At 39.2% G+C, this 18232-nt stretch overlaps 1 protein-coding gene across 4 annotated transcripts in view; it reads left to right on the forward strand.

The window, feature by feature from the left end:
- The first annotated feature begins 3625 nt into the window (after nucleotides 1-3625).
- The window catches only part of LOC129718614 (Ca(2+)/calmodulin-responsive adenylate cyclase), a 122044-nt gene continuing 107437 nt past the window's right edge, over nucleotides 3626-18232 (forward strand). Inside the window, exons 1-2 of one of the 4 annotated variants that reach the window (XM_055669547.1) lie at nucleotides 3626-4006; nucleotides 13716-14341. The gene's annotated coding sequence lies outside the window, so the exon portion shown is untranslated. Of the gene's footprint in view, nucleotides 4007-13574; nucleotides 14342-18232 lie in introns of those variants that run through there. The other 3 variants (XM_055669550.1, XM_055669551.1, XM_055669549.1) reach the window with 3 other exon arrangements.

Here is an 18232-nt window from a genome sequence, read left to right on the forward strand (position 1 = left end):
CTTTTTTGGAAGATTTCTTCCTGAGTGTTACGTATGTCTTATGTATGTGATTAAAGTGTTAGTGATTTTTACAGTTGCATGATGTCAGGCATCAATATCTAACAATTATGCTCATTTAATATTGTCGGTTTTCATGTTTTCAAACACAAACCCGACCTTAACCCTCTAGTTCCAGTGCCGCCTTCAGACACGCGCCCTCTAAAAAAAATCTCTAAAAAGCTTCCTAAAGCTACTTAAAAATGTTAATAAAGTTTCACAGTGATTTTACCGAATCCGTCTGAAAAATAACTTGGAAACTAGAGGGTTAACCACTCGACCTTAACCTTAACCCAACATTTTTTTTTCTTTGTTTGAAATAGTGTTAATTATAATTCTACGAGTGTAATCAATAAAATCAAAATGAACGATGAAATGTCATATACATGAAAATCACTCTACAATTTGGCGGATCGAAATCTGAGGAGGGTTTTTTCGATCCCTTAATGTTCAAGCAACAATGTGAAAAAATTTTAGCCAAATATTATAATCGGTTCTAAAAATATCGATTTTTAAGAAAGAGATTGAGTCGAACACGACCCTACCGTAGGTCTACGGTTGAAACGAGAGCTCGAAAATAGTCCGATGAAATATTTTCCAAAAGCTATGCCTGTATAGCGCTGGTCGACAAAATTAAAAATAAAGTGCATTCCAAAAGCTCAAACCGGAAAAAAGTGAAAGATTATAGCTATTCAACCATTCCTATGAATTTTGGTGTCCCTAGCCATTACCAAAACGCGTCAACTTACGTTAGAGTGTCGTATAGAAAATGCTTGCCGGGTTCGTCGCTTCAACGTTATATTTACGAGGAAACTCATTTATGTCTCTGACAAAAAAAACGGTAATGGTAAGGGACATACAAATTCACAGGAATGGCTGAATAGCTTTAATCTTTCATTTTTCTCCGGTTTGAGCTTTTGGAGTGCACCTGTGTTGACCAATGTAATTATGGATGATGCCAGCGTAGAACGAGTGGACTGTATTATAGTCACTGTATGTTTTAGTTAGTCTGGCGGAGTAGATTCAGGAGCCAATTTAAACTGTTTATACGATTGCTCCCCGTTTTGACAGTTTAAATTGGTTCCCGAATCCACTTCGCCAGACCAGTAATATATGACCACATACATAAGACATACGTGACACTGACGTTTTTTCTGGTACACGTTGCCCCATAGTACTCCGTACCTCGCCCTGTCCAACTGCTCGACAAATAATGAACAAAATGAATTTTCTTTCTCTCGGCTTTATCAAGCCCCAAAGAAAATCTCATAAGGAACTGTCAAATAGTTAATTACAAAATCAATGCAGCATTTTTCGAGTAGGAACGAGAAAAATGTAGGGCCGCGCAGGTACACTGCCTTAAAAAACAACTTAAACAGTGATTTTATTCGGAGCGTGGTACCATTCGAGTAGTTCATTTTGTACCAACTTTTTTGGAAGATTTCTTCCTGAGTGTTACGTATGTCTTATGTATGTGATATGACTCTACACACTTAAAAATTTTAGCCGAATCTCGGTAATTTTTTGCCGAGAACGGCACCACTGAGTGCTCAGTAATGATCTTGGTAGAAGAATAATTACCGAGACACTCGGTTTGAAACGAAAATGACAGCTGTTGCATTTTTTCGTAAATCTCGGTTTTACCTAACTGAAGTTTCGGCATGAAATATCCGAAATCTCGGTATTTAATGTAAACATTCAGATGAGATCTAACCGAAATTTTACGCATTCCCGCATAATCAATAACCATAAAACGTGCCTAACAACTAGTTCGGGTTATAGTCCCAACTGTATGGGGTATCGTTAAACCATATGGATTATCATCCGTTTATGGTTATTGATTATGCGGGCTGTTTATTCCAATGTTACTTCAACAAAGTTGAAAAAAAAAAAATAACAAAACTTAGACTATTTATATGAGCACTTATTGAACTAATTAAGATTAATCCTTATACTAATAACAATGAAATTTAATCGAAAACAAAACAAGGAAAATTTAATGTTAAAACGATTATCAATTTAATTGACTGAGAAACTTATTGCCAGTTGTACTCAGAGAACCGATTTTGAAGCAGTATGCGTAGAAGAACGAATAGAAAAGCTTATCAGATGGGCGACATTTTACGTTGCATACAACAAATGTTTGCAGCAACAGAACGAAAGCATTTAGAAGATCCGACCCCACAGGTACTACGATGTCTCTCCACACAATATTGCAATCACCAACGTCAAATGACGCTGCCAATACAACGATGATTAGAAAATCGGGCTGTGGTAGTTCCATTCCCTGCTGTAAAAAAGAAGAAATATATACTAAATTTATCGGCATTGCACTCTTTTTTCACCACACGTATTTTTTGCACTATTCTTCGCGGCGTGTTCAATATTTTCAAAGCAATGAAAATGGCGGGTGACAGCTACAAAACCGGGTCTCGGAACAGAACAAACAGAAAAACCAAATTTCGGTATGTTACATAACTGATCTCGCAAAAAATCTCTTTACGTTGGCACTCGGTAAACTCTTTTGCTGAAATTTCGATAAAATAAGCAAACCACTGAAATTTCGGTATACAGTGATGCTGAATCATGGTTTTTATTATTTTTTTGCTGAATCCTCGGTAAAATTAAGTTGAACCGTGGTGGCTCGGTAATATGCATTACCGAGGTCGAGAATCATTTTTAAGTGTGTAGACTGTATTTCTTGGTTCCTTATAAGGATTGTTGATTTCCATCCATGAACAAAGATTTTGAGCCAGCTATATAGTAGCTGCTTAAAGCAATGGTAGGCCCAACAAACAAATTAACAAATTTGACCTGATATTATCTCTTATATTAAGCTTATAGAACACGTTACACTATTTACAAAAATACACCATACCATACTATGCATTTGAAAAGCAGTGTTCTTAAACCGAGTAAACCGAGCAACGTCCGAAAAATGAAGTCTTACTAGGTTTATTTCTGATATGGGATCGATTCAAAAAAATTAATCTTTAGATCTGATTCAAAATTTAAAAAACAGGTGAAATATAATATGTATATATCATTCTAAAGTATCAGTGTGCAATATTCTTTCTACTTGAGCTACTGTTATTAGGTTGGGTGAACACTGAAAAGTCAAGTCCGAATGCCACTGCAGTCAGAAGTAGGAATACAGGCAGCCTCAAAAGCGTTTTATTTTATTTTTATAACAATGATCGCGTTGTCAACCACTTCAGAGTACACGATTTGCCCATAGAACGTATAAGTTCCATCCCACTGTGCAGACTGCGACATGACAGCTGTGACATCGCTGTCACTGTTGCTGCTGCATGGGCATTTAATCCATAAGCTTGTAAACAAACTATCCAGGGGCTACTCAATGCGATCGATCATACGCGACTGTCCATCGCATTCTCATTCGAGCCACTTTGAATACTCACACATCCGCATTCACAAAAATCATCCTCTGGCTGTGGTTTTTCGAGCGAACGCAGCGTAAATGAGAGATTTTACGTGTTTTTTTGTTATTCTGTGCTCTCACAGGCTGCTGCTGGCCATGCTGTCGCGGCTGTTTGACAGTTCTGCAGGTTGAGTTAAAAGTCCCTATCGGACGTAGCGGATTCAGTCTTCGGAGAGAGCTCGGATGGCGAACAGTTCGTGCCCAGTGTAGTGCGTGCGTGGATCTTCTTCGCGGCTAATCGAGTCACTGCTAGAGTAGTGAGTCTGGGTGCTGTGAATCTTCAGTCGAGTGAAAGGAATCTGTTAAATGTTGTGATAAGTTAACTCTACTAGATGTTGATGGATTAATCCCAGTAGACGGGCGGGAAGAAATAAAACATTTTTTGTTTGGTGATATTTCGTAGAACGGATTGCTTGGATTGATGTCTAGTTTAAAGCAGTTGTGAATTGTGAGCTGTACTATTGATTTCCTGCTATTGGTTTTTTTTTACAAACGATAAAGTGCTAAACCTGTTTCCGATTAATACAAGTAAGTTTCAACGAAGAATCACATTTTCAAACAATCACCTTCTGAATGGCTTCCATGTTCTTTTTCCGTCTATCGTTGCGCATATACATTCCGTATCCAGTCGGAAAATATCCGTGAAGAGAAGAAAACAATCCGCAAGCATGAAGCTGAGAGAGCCATTAGGAAGGAGTAAAATGTTTACAATTAGAACAAAAAATCTGATTCGATTCTTTGTTTCCCGACGATGAATCCTGTTGGAGCAATCAAAACCGATACGATAATTGGATTTCTTATCGTAAATCATGGTGTAAAAGTTGGGAGCGGAGTTCTTTTCTTTTTTACTGACTGGCAGACTGGATTTTGATGGCCAGGCTTCGCCTTGCTGGTAGTGGTAGCACTGGCTGGCTATCCAGCAAGCAATAATAAACACGCACACCAAGTGCGCTCCTGCTGCAAACGCCCATCTTTTCTCCTTCCTTTGCGGGTTGCTGGCTGTGGCGCATTGTATTGTGGACCCGCACGGTTCTCAGAAATATTACTGCGCTTCTCATACTGTCCACTGTCTGTGCGGCACCCGACCGACAGCTTCTTGAGGTTTGTCTTTTCGGTTCTCGGTTTGTTGCTTCGGGTTAAGGCATTGATCCCGTTTGACTTTGATAAAATCTGTAGAAAGGCCATACTGTACACTCCTTTCATGTTAACAAACAGCTCTGTTTATTGTTTCAAAAGCAAATGTGCTTTACTTGGTGAAAAAGCAAACAAACAGAAATATCAACAATTTTGTAGAAGTTAAGTCTAATGGATAGAAATGACGAGCCGTGCTTTACAACATTCGGCTGGAGTTGTTGATTACTTTTGTTTGTTTATTTTGAAACCTAAGCCGGAGTTTGGGTCTGAATCTGCCAATTAAGGCATATTCAAAAATTTAAAGCTCATACAAAATTAATTTTTTAATCAGTGCAACCGAATCAAAAAGAAAATATTTTTTCGTTAGTTTGACAAAATTATGAAACCCCTGAAGTCTAGCCAAGCGATCGACTTTTGAAATCTTATTGTTTTTGACGAACAAATTAATCGTTTTAACCCTAGAATGACTCACATAACCTTTTGAAAGGCAACTTCTTTGCTCCAAATTTGAGCGAAGGTAGAAACTATAGCTTTGAGTAAATTTATCTTTTTTTTTAAAATGCTATTCGAAACTTTTATACGAATAGATGTGAAAATATTTAAACTAGACACGAGATAATTTATGATTATCGAGACTGTGAATTATAATAGCGATTCCACCGTTCAAAACGTCGACCTAAACAAGTACATGAATCACGTAGTTTTAAAGTCGTGAACAGCTTGTATTTTACGAGGTGGCCATTAATCAAGACGCATGCGAAACATGTGGTCCAGTCGTTTTGACTTTCAGCCGTGACATTTGGAATGTTTAGTTGTTGATATTAGCAAAATAATGATAAAATTAACGCCACGTTTTTGTATGATTAGAAATGTATTAATTTTTAAACGAAAGCCTTCAAAAACCGATTGATAGGTTATCATTTGAATTGATTTTTTTTATCACACAGAATAAATATTTTGAATGACTCTCATATAGTAATGCATCATTTTGGGTCCCTAATTCCACTGTGTGATACTTTAGGGTTCTTTTGTATAGCATGCTTCGTAGCAAGAACCTAGGATTTGACCTATACCCCACTGAAAACTAAAGATCCCCCAGAAATTGATAACACAATTATAACTTACTCTCATTTGCATGAAGTGCGAATGTGACGTCGAGAGATGATGATTTTAAATGTCAACAGCCTTTATACACACTTTATTTTTCTCGGCAAATTTCCCTTTTAAAATATTTCCTGAATTAATAGGCTGTTTAGTTCTCGGCAATTAAATTTAAGTGTGTATAATTGTGTGGAATGTAATAATGAACGTATCGTTGGATAATGAAAAAATAATAAATAATTGCTAATAATTGCTAATCAATCCAAAAATCTACAGTCCCATCATTGCACAGCCTTGTTACAAAAATAGAAAATACACTTGACATAAAGGGATTTCCGAAAAAAAATAACATTAAAAAACCTTAAAAGTTGCTGTAATTGTACATAGTTAGACCATAATTTAACTATGTTTTTCATTGTAATTACATCAATTTTACATTAAATATCATTGTCCTGAACAATAAAAAACATCGTTTTTGCCATTTTTACCATGAAAAAGGGGGAACGTTATGTATCTTAACAGCATTTTTCAAGCATTTTTCCCATACATTTAGTAGTCACTGACAATGTTTTTCATGGTAAAATATTGTCGGTGGTAGATTTAACAACAAAAAACGTTGTTAAAACATGGTAATGACAACAATTGTTTGCAAGCTTACAGTAAAAATACCGTGTTTTTTATGGTTACAATAAAAAACATTGTCCGTTTACTGTTCTCACCGCAAAATACATCGTAAATCTTTTTTCGGGTTGCGTTAGTAGCTGTTTCTTGACATAGAGGGTGCTTTTGATGATGCGTCCCATCGCTCAATAAAAATAAGTGTTAGTTCAGAGTGAAGCAATACTCCAAAGTCCTTGACACAGTTTGCGCCTCGTAAAGTTGTATTTGACAGGTTGTAATCGAAGGTCACTAGGCTAAACTTCCTTGAACACGTAATTATCTCGCATTTGTCGACGTTCAATTGCATGCGGTTGTCCACACACCATTTTGCGAAAATCGATAACTGATCCTGGACGCAGCGGCATCCGATGTCAGCTTAAGATCGTTAGCGAATGATAGTCGAGAGCATCGGAGCCGAAAGTTGAAACGTTCAGGTAGATTAGAAACATCAATGGCCTGAGATGGCTACCTTGAGGGATGCCAGAGTGAGCAGAAAACAAAGTTGAAGATACTCCGTCGAAGTTCACTGCTAAATGCCGATCAGTCAAGTAGGATTTAAACCAAACTCAATAGAGGGCCTCCGATGCCGAGCTTTTCAAGCTTCACGGTGGCGACTTGGAGGTCCGTTTGAGACTGGTCGTCAAAACTGTCCATCACGTAAAATGTAAGCGTCAGGAGATTCGTGGCTGTAGATCGCTTAGGCATGATACCGTGTTCATCTGCGATGTACAGCTTGAAGAACGAGAAAGTGGTTCAAACAAGATGAGTTCAAAGAGCTTAGATTCCTCGGTAGTTATTTTCAGATCGAGATGTAGTGAAAAGATTATTCATTGGAGCAACCAGACTACTGATGGGCCACCGGGAGCGGTGATTGTGGGCTTCGCAGACGATATAACTGTAGAGGTCTACGGCGAGTCGGTCAGCGAGATCGAGTTGAAAGCCGCGCTATCCATACGCGTAGTTTAGGATTGGATACACTCCAGGAATCTGGAGTTAGCGCATCATAACACAGAGGTCATCGTGGTGAACAACCGCAAATCGGGACAGAAGGCGGCGATCAGTGCCGGTGGATGCACTATAGCTTAAAGTGCTCTTTGAAGCTCTTGGGGATGATGGTCGACGACAAGCTCACGTTTTTGAGCCACATCGTTTACGCCTGCAAGAAAGCTTCCACGACTATAGCAGCATTATCACGCATGACGTTGAATAACTCGGCGGTATTGAGCAGTAGGCGAAAGCTGCTAACTAGCGTGGCAACGTCCATACTCAGGTATGGCGAACCCGTGTGGTCGAAAGCTTTGAGTACTTCCAGTTACCGCGGAAAACTGGAAATCAACTACAGGCTCATGTGCATGAGGGTCTCATGCGCGTATCGAACCATCGAGTCTTACGAGGAAATATGCGTCCTGGCTGGTATGATGCCTATCGCAATCAAAGAGGACGTAAAGTGCTTCGACCAACGTGACACGAGAGGTATACGAACCACCAGAAGGTCAACTTCGATGGCCAGGTGGCAGCGGGAATGGTCCAATTCTACCAAATGTAGAAGGACACGACGTCCATCCCGGAGATAGCCGGATGGATCGAGAGGCGCCATGAGGAAGTTAACTTCCATCTGACACTAATACTGTTAGGCCATGGCTGCTTTGAGCAGTACCTGCACAAGTTTGGACAGCAATGAGCCACGTTTGCCCACTATTTGTTTGTCCACGTTTCGCACAAGTAAGGAGCGAAATGTTGGTAGTAAGGGAGCCGGATACTTCTCCGGAAAACTTAGTGGGAAGGATGTGCGAAGACGAGGGTACCTGGAGAGCAGTCATCACGGCTGCTTCCCAGATTGTTCCTTCGCTGCATGGCATCAATCGACGGGACAACCATCGAAATGCCGGTGAAGGCTAACCTAGCCTTCAAGTAAGCAGCAATGTCAATATATTAATAGGGAGTGTGAAAGCACACTCGCCCTTCTCCCTGAAGCAATACCTACACGCAAAAGTTGGACTGTGCGTAACCACATCAATATTGCGTCTTTCCAGAGCAATTTCTGTACTGTTTCGGAACCAGTACAACGGAAGTGTGTTGTTCATAACGCATTTGGTGCTCTAGCGAATGTTCAATGTATTGGACGGCTCAAAATCAAAACACTTTTGCAGTATTAACCGGTGCCATGCTGATTCGTACTGGTATTGGTAATATTTTCCAGAATGCTGCTATTGTTAAAGCAGTGCAAGCAGTAATCAATACTGATGATTTTGGTTTTGACTAGGTTAACGCATATATGAACTGATCGATTCACTATCATGAATCCGGTCATTCAAAAACATCATCGAATCAATAACAATTAAAAAGACATTGGATTTGTTCCAAACATTTTGCATTTAACGACGATTCTGGTTTTATTCATATGCATTATGCATTTGCATTCTGTTGCAACGAGGCTCGCTGTTGGCTGTTTCGGTTGCTGACGGTGATCAGGGATGCACGAGCTTTTGATACGCACCGACTCACGAAAGTAACCAGCGGTTTTTTGAGCGCCCCAAAACTGATCGTTTGCCCAAAAACGAAGTGTACCGTAGCACTACGATTTTGTGTATATTATAGATATTCTGATTTCAATCTCTGTATTCATTACGCAATTGTTGCGTTATCCTTTTGACACGTTTGTTGTGTAAAAGCCAGAGCATTTAATGTGCGTTTTGAGAGGACACATCGGATGATGTAAGCTTGAACTTTTGCGTGTAACGGCGGTACCGGGGACATTCGGGTCCGAGAAAAATTACGAAACGTAGATTATTGATGGGAAAGAAAACCAGATGGTATGCCGTCCGATCCAGCGGAATTGAAGGACCTGAGCTTCGAGGCGGCTGATGTAACCGCGCTAACGTCAATGGAAAAGTCGGTCAATGCACGGCCAAGACAAGCGACACGTGCCGTTGTAGAGCTTAAAAACTATTTTTAAACAATAAATTTCACTAAAACACAACTAATTTATGTGCTTTACCATATGCATAGCATAGCCTGCTATGATAGTACAGAAATCAGGCGTGCTTCAGTAAAATTTACTGTCATTAATTTTTGAGAAAAAGGTCTTCCAAAAAAAAAAAAACCGAAACATCCCCCATGAACGCTACGTCATTTAAGTATGATTCCTAACAAGGCACTATGTTTCTGTTCAAGATCCATTTTTCCGGATCACAAGGTACAATGTAAATGAAGCGACGAAGGGTCGTCCAATGCAGTTTTGTGTGCAATGCAATGAGTGTTCAGTTGCCGTACCTTGTAATGATATGAGGGCTGTCCGATGAGTACTTGCTTGCCAATGAATATATTAATTTCTCTACATAGTCTTCCTTTACCTCGATACGATCCAGCAATATTCCAACTTCTTCAACCCACTAAAAATGCGTTTTCTGAAGGTCTGCAGAGTAGGTCTCAGTGACGATAATAACCTCTTCATTCGAAACAAATTTCTGCTTGGCGAGTGACTTTTTCAAGTTTGGAAACAAAACGGAATCGCACGCAGCGAAATTTGGAGAACACGGTGGATCGGTTCGTGCCCCAATTTGCTGTGAGCTGGTGCCTTGTCATGGTGGAAAAGCTTTTTTTTTCGCCAAATGGGGTCTTTCTTAATGTAATTCGGTATTAAATCGGCCCAATAATTTCGTCATAGCAGAGTCCTGCAATTATTTTACCCTTACAAGGTATAGGTAGTCGATGTAGATCACACCGTGTGAATCCTAGAAAACATTGGATATCATTTTTCCGACCGGTGGGACAGTCTTCGCTTCCTTCGGAGTAAGTTCGCCGGATATGGTCTCTGCTGTGTACCAGTGGATTCGTATTTCGTCGGCGGTGACAAGACGTCGCAGAAATACCTTCAAGTTGCATTTAAACAGCGTCAAACACTGTTCTGAGGTGGTCTAAAGGTTGTACTTGTAGTCCGGAGTGAGCAAACGCGGCATATATCGCATCGACAGTGTTCTCATGCCCAAAATTTTATGCAGGATATAACCCACTGTCTCGCCGGTTTTTTCAATACGAGATCATGGATATTTGGCACGTTATTCTCCGTGGTAACCGTTTTTGGAGCACCTGGGTGTAACTCATCAAAAACCGATGTGCGACCATGTTGAAATTTGTTAAATTTCACTGTGCGTTTTTTCTTCCAAAAAAAGAATCGAATCATCTACCGATATTGTTTTTTCTCTATCTTCATTGAATCCGCGGACGCGCTCGCTCCAACGTGCGATGAAAACAAAACTACGAGTCTGATTTGGCTGAAATATCGACAGCAGTCGTCTAAAGAGAATGTAATACATGATAGTGAATCTCTCTTGCGATAGTGGCGCATTTGATCGGTGAGGTTAAGCAATTATCGGACCGGCCTCATAACGTTCAGCTACGCTTCATTATAATAATGTAAAATATAATTGTCCCAATAATGTCATTTTGCGTTCGATTCAAGAAGCATTTCCAATAAAATTTTTGATTCGCCTGCTCTTAAGCCGTCGGGTTGGATGCTGTCGGTGTGTTTTTTTTGGTTGCTCGAAGGCACTTGATATAAAAATACTTTTTGTTCGTTGCTGTGTCACCGAAGTGAATTGAGTCCAATTGACCGAATTGCCAGCAGATTATCGAGGAAAAATACCCGATAAAAATTGGTTGCGTGTTGTAAATTTTTTCGAACTATTTTGAGAGAAGAAATAATTTAAATTATTTAACATATGTGTGTTTTCGAAATATGCTTAAGAAGTTCCTCTCAAGATCATGTATTCATATTTCACGGCGTGTAAAAAGAACAACTTTATTTTTAAAAAATGGGCATCGCCAAAATCTTCACCATTTGAAAATATAGCTTTTTACCTTTCATTTTAGATTCTCCGGAAAATCATCCATCGCGGGCTTTCGAACAACTTTTTTTTTCATTAAAAAGTATTCTGACAACAAAGCGTCTAACTACCGAGAGGATAATACGGTGCTACAAATAAAAATAAAAATGCTAGAACTTTTGAAATGACACAGTGAAAGTTGTAAGTTTAGTCGAGTGCAACTTTCGCTCATACTAGAACTTTTTCAAACACCCCTAAAATTTGAAATTATGGTCAAAATGCCGTTTTTCCCATCTCAGCGCATGAAAATTATTTTTAACTCATCTGGTTTCCAACTGATTTTGAATGTTTAAGCCGTTTTGAAAAAGGGAAAAAAACAGTTTTCAAAATAAATACAGGCGCGTACGAACTTCATTAAAACATGTGAGTTATTCGAGCGTAAATCTCATTTTTTAAACTTCTCCACGCAAATGAGTTATATGTTTCTTAAGAGAATCAGAATTTTTCACTCTCATCGAAAAATAATCTTTGCACTGTTTATTTTACGGTGCTATAAATGAAAAAAACTGCAAGTACTTCTGATGTGACCAAGTATAGGTTGTAGCTCTAGTCGTGTGTTACTTACGCACGAACTTGAAGTTTTTCAAATACCCCCTTTTCCATCAATTTTTTATGTATAGATCGTTTTGGAAAGGGAACGTAGCTTTTTTTTCAAACCACCCCTTCGTAGCAGTTTTCTTAGTGTCATAATTGCTACGTAGTTTGGCTTGACCCCCCCCCCCTCTTCCCCCCATCAACTTTCGTCACAAAACTGCAAACCCCCCTCGCCCCTCGAATGCTACGTCATTTATGAATGTTCTCAAAGGCGAAAAATAGGGCTGTCGAAATGTATAGATAAATCTATAGATATGACTTAGGTGTACGTGTAACAACAACAACAACAGGTGTACGTGTACGTGTACGTTTAAAAAAATTAAAATATATTTTTTCTTGAATCTGAGAACAAATTTCCACACATCTTTATAAAAATGTACTTTAAATGCTCTATAATTTGTTACAATCCACACTAGGTGGTATCAGAAGTTGTTGCATTTTCTTCCATTTGTAGCACTGTTTAATAAACAGCCCAAATATTATTGTTCGATGAAAGTCAAAGATTCTGATTTTCTTAAAAACATGTTACTCTGCGAATTATCAGCCAATTTACAAAGAAAGCTTCTATTTAATATCGTGATTGAATATAGTTTCAAACTGCTAGTGTACTTGCAGTACTTTTCTTACAAAAATAACTGATAAATTTCAAGTGAAGTTAAAAATTTACGTGGAGAAGTTTAAAAAATTTGATTTACGCTCGAATAACTCAACATATTTTAATGAAGTTAGTATAAACCTGTATATGTTTCAAAAACTCCATTTTTCCCCTTTCCAAAACGGCCAAAACATTCAAAATCGGTTGAAAAACAGATGAATTGAAAATAACTTTCATGCGCTGAGTTCAAAATACCGGCATTTTGACCATAACTTCAAATTTTAGGGATGTTTGGAAAATTTATAGTATGAGCGAAAGTTGCACTCGACTAAACTTACAACCTTCACTGTGTCACTTCAAAAGTTCTTGCATTTTTATTTTTATTTGTAGCACCGTACTATCCTCTCGATAGTTAGACGCTTTGTTGTCAGAATACTTTTTAATGAAAAAAAAAGTTGTTCGAAAGCCCGCGATGAATGATTTTCCGGAGGGTCCCAAATGAAAGGTAAAAAGCTATATTTTCAAATGGTGAAGATTTTGGCGATGCCCATTTTTTAAAATAAAGTTGTTCTACGATGCACGCCGTGATTTTCTTGCAATGTGATTAATAACGAACTAAGAAGCTGCATTCGTTTGTTGCATTCCAATATCGTAAACGGAGTGCATCAACTTGCAACAGCACTGCAAAACTATTTCGCTATTATAAGCTCATGTGCTGTGAGAAAAGAATCGAAACACAAGTCACGTGTACCCGCGACGTCACGTGCGATTGCCACACCGAAGATGACTTCATACATACCATTTCGCCCGAGCTTCCTTAATTTACTTGTCCAGAGGCACCACTACTCCGCTGTTAACACACACACAAATACAATAACCAACCGTGGAAAACGACTGTCGGGATCAGAAACCGCAAGGTTATTTCCCTGCCGGGTGGCTATGCTGTTAAACAGCAACTTTCATTCAGGAAGCCTGACATTTATTCACAACAACTTTCGTTCTGTCGTATGGAAGCATGTCTGTCGGTTTGCGCTATTATATGTTCGGAAGAGAACACTGAAAACTGAAAAGTCTGCAATCGTGCGGGGAAAAAAACCTATCTAAATCCCAGCTTACGTTCAACCAGCCAGACATGGTATCCCGGGTCCCCAAGCTGCCCTTCCCCGTCCTTTCGCGGACTACACGCCGCGCTATCATTGCATAGAGTCGTCCGCTCCTGAAAGGTTCGGGAAAAGGTCAACTGGAAAACGGATGGCAATCCCCACAGTAGGAAGAAGACTGTGAGTTTCGAGCGCAGGTACAAATACACACTCACACAAAGTCCCCAACCAAACGGTTCCACCCAACCACGAAGAAATCCGGAGGAAAATCGCGCAGTGTGCCGTGCTTCGCAGCTATTGTGTTGTGAATTTCGCGAAATATTACAAAAGAAATCCGATGACAAGCGCAGCATCCGGTTCAATAACCAAAAGAAAAAGGTGAAGTGTTTAATGTTCAGGAGGGCCGCACGGGGATAAAGGCAAAAAAAAAAGAAAGGCCGTGTCGTCGTGTGATAGTGAGAAATGAAAGGAGTTCAACAATGTCAGTGTCAAGGAAAGGCCTCCGACGGTCCCTAGTGTGATACACTTGCCGGTGCGTTCGAAACTAATCCGCACGAACGACGGATATCGGTGCTGGTTGTGATCGTGGTAGGAGATTGTGGTGTCGTTTCGGTGTGCAGTTCTTTTTTGTGGTTGTTCTTTTCAATTTGGGTTTCACTACTGCAGTCAAGGTTGCAGTTTCCAAGAAACCGGAATTTCGATCCTGTGTGTGAGTGGAGCTCGAGCCGATCGAGTTGATTCGCTGAGGTGGTGAGGCAGGACAGGAGGCGGTTAGAAGCCGTTCGCCACAAAGGTAGGTATCTGCTAGCTGATTGATGTACGGTGACGGTGGGGTGGTGGGTCGGCTGTCGCGCAGCATCAATGACACGGTTGGGACTAGGATTTATTCACAGTTCAAAGTGCACTAACAGGTCGGCTTTGATGTGAGAATTTTTCAGATATCCGTCGTTTTGATTGAACAATAGTTTGAAGTAGAATGTATTTTTTGTTAAACGAAGCTCTTGACGTAGGGAATTCCGATATGAATTTAGCTAGCTAAATCTTGTAGTAAAGTGAGTTGCGATGCTAGGTTTGTTAGTTAAAATTCTGAAACTACTGACTCAATATTGAATCAATTTTTAGGATGGATGTATGGATAAACTGTCCTGACTTGATATCTCAAGCAGTAAATGCACGGTCAGCGTGCTGACGAACGTCAACCAATGCGATTGTTCATTTCCATGGGTACCCAAAATGCCGGTCAAGAAAAAAGATCGTTCGTCATGCGAAACACGTTCCCAAAAACTTTACCCTGAAAAAGAGCCAAGCTCCGTAACACAGCTAGGTGCAGCTCCGCTCCAGTGGTCGTTATAGCATTTCGAGACGCGCGACCACTGCTGGAAGTAATCACTTTTTGACCAAAATCGGGGCCTACTATGGGTGGCACGCCATAAAAAGTATTATGGGCTCCGGTTTCTGGCTTGATAAAGCCGTTAAGTCGGAATCAGTGATTGACCAATCGGTGCCGCCGCACGTCATAATCGCCACCAGAAACATAACAACACCGGCAAGCCGACAAGCCATCCGGTGCATCATTCAGTGCGATTGGCATGGTGTATGACTTCATTTCATTTTTTTGTTGTTTTTGAACAACCCCGTGATGAGTTTGTGTTACTCACGCGGCAACTAGCGGCACTGCGTTACAACTTCTTCACAGGGTCGTACGCAGAATGCATATTGATGAGCGAAAAATTAATGCCAAATCGGTCAAGCTTCCTGCCGGAATGTTCTGGAATGATAGCCCGTGAACTAGAATGGATTCCTTCGCGGATTGATAAGAGAGATACCTAAATAGGAAAACACTAATAATGAATTCTTCCCGGGAATTAAGTTTGGGTGATAGGTTAAAGTTTATTTGTTTAGCAGCAAAATATTTCTGTTGTCACTATGATCCGTTGAGAGAGCAGAAATGTTGCTGTTGACTAGAGTCCAATCGTAAAACCAAATCAAAATATTGAATTATTGTCCCTACCGAACCAATACGGTAAACAAAAACCCGCTGTGTAATGACGTGAGAAGCAGTAAAAAGCGTAAATAGCAATTACACAACACCAAAGTTGAAACGACAAAAGATTTCATTTTTACTCCGCTGTCGAACATACATTTTCCACACCAACTTGAGCTAATTAGTTACGGTTACACCAAAAGCGCGAAAATAAATCCTCATTACAAACACTCCATCTGCGTCCGGGAAACAAATTTAACAGAGCAAGGCTTTTTCCCGCTGTACTGCCGGACATAATTATGGCGAAATTTTATACCTCCACCGGGCCAAGTCGCCTGTCTCGATCTTCAGCCAAGTCAAATAGTGTAGTTTTTGGCAAGCTTTGCTTGGTGGTGGGCGAATAAAAAAATACCCCTCATTTTTGGAAACATCTTCATCTGTCCATCATCATTGTGGTGCGGTTTTCGGACCGGCTGAAAAAACGTGGTAATATAATTTAACGACCAAAACGAGCGACCAAAGTTTGCAGGCTGCTGCACTCAATATGGCCGCTGCTAGCGGGTGAACCCAAATGGGATCGATTTGCATGCCAAGCGGGGATTACATGCACACCTAGTTGTTGTATAATATCGTTATTATTTGCAAGCAAATATGCTCGTCGGCTATTTGCAACGTAATTCAACAATGCTTCTCGTTGATTGTGGAAAAATCCGCGCTGCCGATCAGACAATGCCCCATTTGTAGAAGTGCATTTTTTATTAAATTGTTTCTGAGAGTCAGTTTACTCTTCTGGGTGAGGTGCAATCTTCGCAGTTTAGAACCAATATCATCGCATCGCAATACAAACTCTCTAAAAACTAAAGTTTAGTATGTAAAGATCGGAACAATTCTGATCTGACATGTACTGCAAGAAAGTCATCTGAGCACATTACTTTTTACATGCGTAAAAACATTTTTCACCATCAAAGAAATTGTCAATCGATATCCGCTCAGAATAAGAAGATCTGTTCTTTTAATTATGGAGTTCATCCTTTTTTGTAAAATAAACGTTTGATTGTTCCCAAAGCATAATTGGATAACACTTCTTCGTTGGAGTGACAGAGCCTCTTTTCTCGTAACGATTGATTCGGAGCATTTCCAACTCACAGGTTGGAAATTTCATTTTCTCTGATTCTATAAAAGTTATAACTCGTACAACGTACAACCACTGGCACTATGCTTGACACTGACATTACACGTGAAAGGCGACACCCATTGCGGCATTTTTCTAGAATCATTTTGATTGCTAATGACTCAAACCGCACGTAATCAATCGATGTTCTGTATACGATTAACCTCAAACATGTATCTCGCATGTCTTGGAGAATATTATGATGATCTCTTCGCGGTTTGTAATTCTCAACGGCACTACTAAGTGGCAGGAAACATTATCAAGCGCTTGCGTAAATATAGAATGTAACGTCAACGCTTTTCAGTACTGCATCCAATTGATTATTTTCGTATTTATACTGGTAAAATCAATATTGGCGAATAATGATATGATTATTAGTTTTAAAGGTTTTGCTGTCAATTATAACATTTTATTATTTTGATCACTTTGAAATTTTTTATATAGTTCGATATTAGTTCAAATTGTCTTTAAAAATGAAGAAAAAGGTTTAAATTTTCAAAAAAAAAAACAAAATCAAGCCTGCAACGGATTGTTTGATTGGTATGATGTCTTCAGCAAAGTAGTAGACAGTAATTTGATTCTTCCAGAAAAAATACATCGTGGGACAAAAAGGAAATAAGAAAAAAATACAAAAATATTATAAATTGAATATTTTGATAAACCCGCGCTTTAAAAATCTAGTTCTTTTTTACGAAAATTACACAAGGTAGGCTAACAACATTGTTGTTTGAACGTGAAGAAATAAAAAAAAAAAAATGTTAGAATTTTCAAAAATGAACATTCTTTCTTTCAGAATTTTATTTTACAGTGTATATTTTTGCTGAATGAATAAAATTACCATCTACAGCTTTGCCAATCAAACAAACAGTTTTGACCCGGAAACATTTTAATTATTAATGGGCACTCGGCTCAGGAAATATTCCCAAAGTTAGACTTCTCAAAGAACTGCGTGCTGATATATAAATCCATTTTTCTGAACCGAGTGCCTAATCGAAATCTTTCAAAAGACAGGTTTGTTTAATTGAGGTAGTATCTTTGGCAAAGTTGTAGATACTAATTTAGTTCATACAAATGAAATGTACACTTGAAAAAAATTAAAAATGTCACAAGGTATACAGCCCTAGAAGTTGTATGAAATGGTAACGTAGTACTAAACAAAGTAATTAAAGAGCTTTTCAGTTATAAAGTTACAGTGTCGACTTTGACGAGCGGGTATTGGTAAGTTCGAATCTTGACGGAATCAGGCCATTTGTCCAGTGACTTGCGCAAGCTTATTTTTAGGCTTCCCATGAATCCTTCCTTCATGATATATTCTACAACACCCGAAATAACTTAATTAACACTTTTGGTAGTGTGCCTGTTGTGGTTGTTTATTGAGCTCCAGGATTTTCAGAAACAACACAAAATTTACAGTTGCCGGCATACGTTATCAACGCTCTAATTGCGAAATGAATACCCCACTTTTCAACATGGAGTTACAACGTGTAAACGCAAATCAGAATACAGGCAAAAATAAAAAAAAAAGCTGA

Source organism: Wyeomyia smithii, chromosome 1 (genome assembly GCF_029784165.1).
Source record: "Wyeomyia smithii strain HCP4-BCI-WySm-NY-G18 chromosome 1, ASM2978416v1, whole genome shotgun sequence".
Classification (NCBI taxonomy): domain Eukaryota; kingdom Metazoa; phylum Arthropoda; class Insecta; order Diptera; family Culicidae; genus Wyeomyia; species Wyeomyia smithii.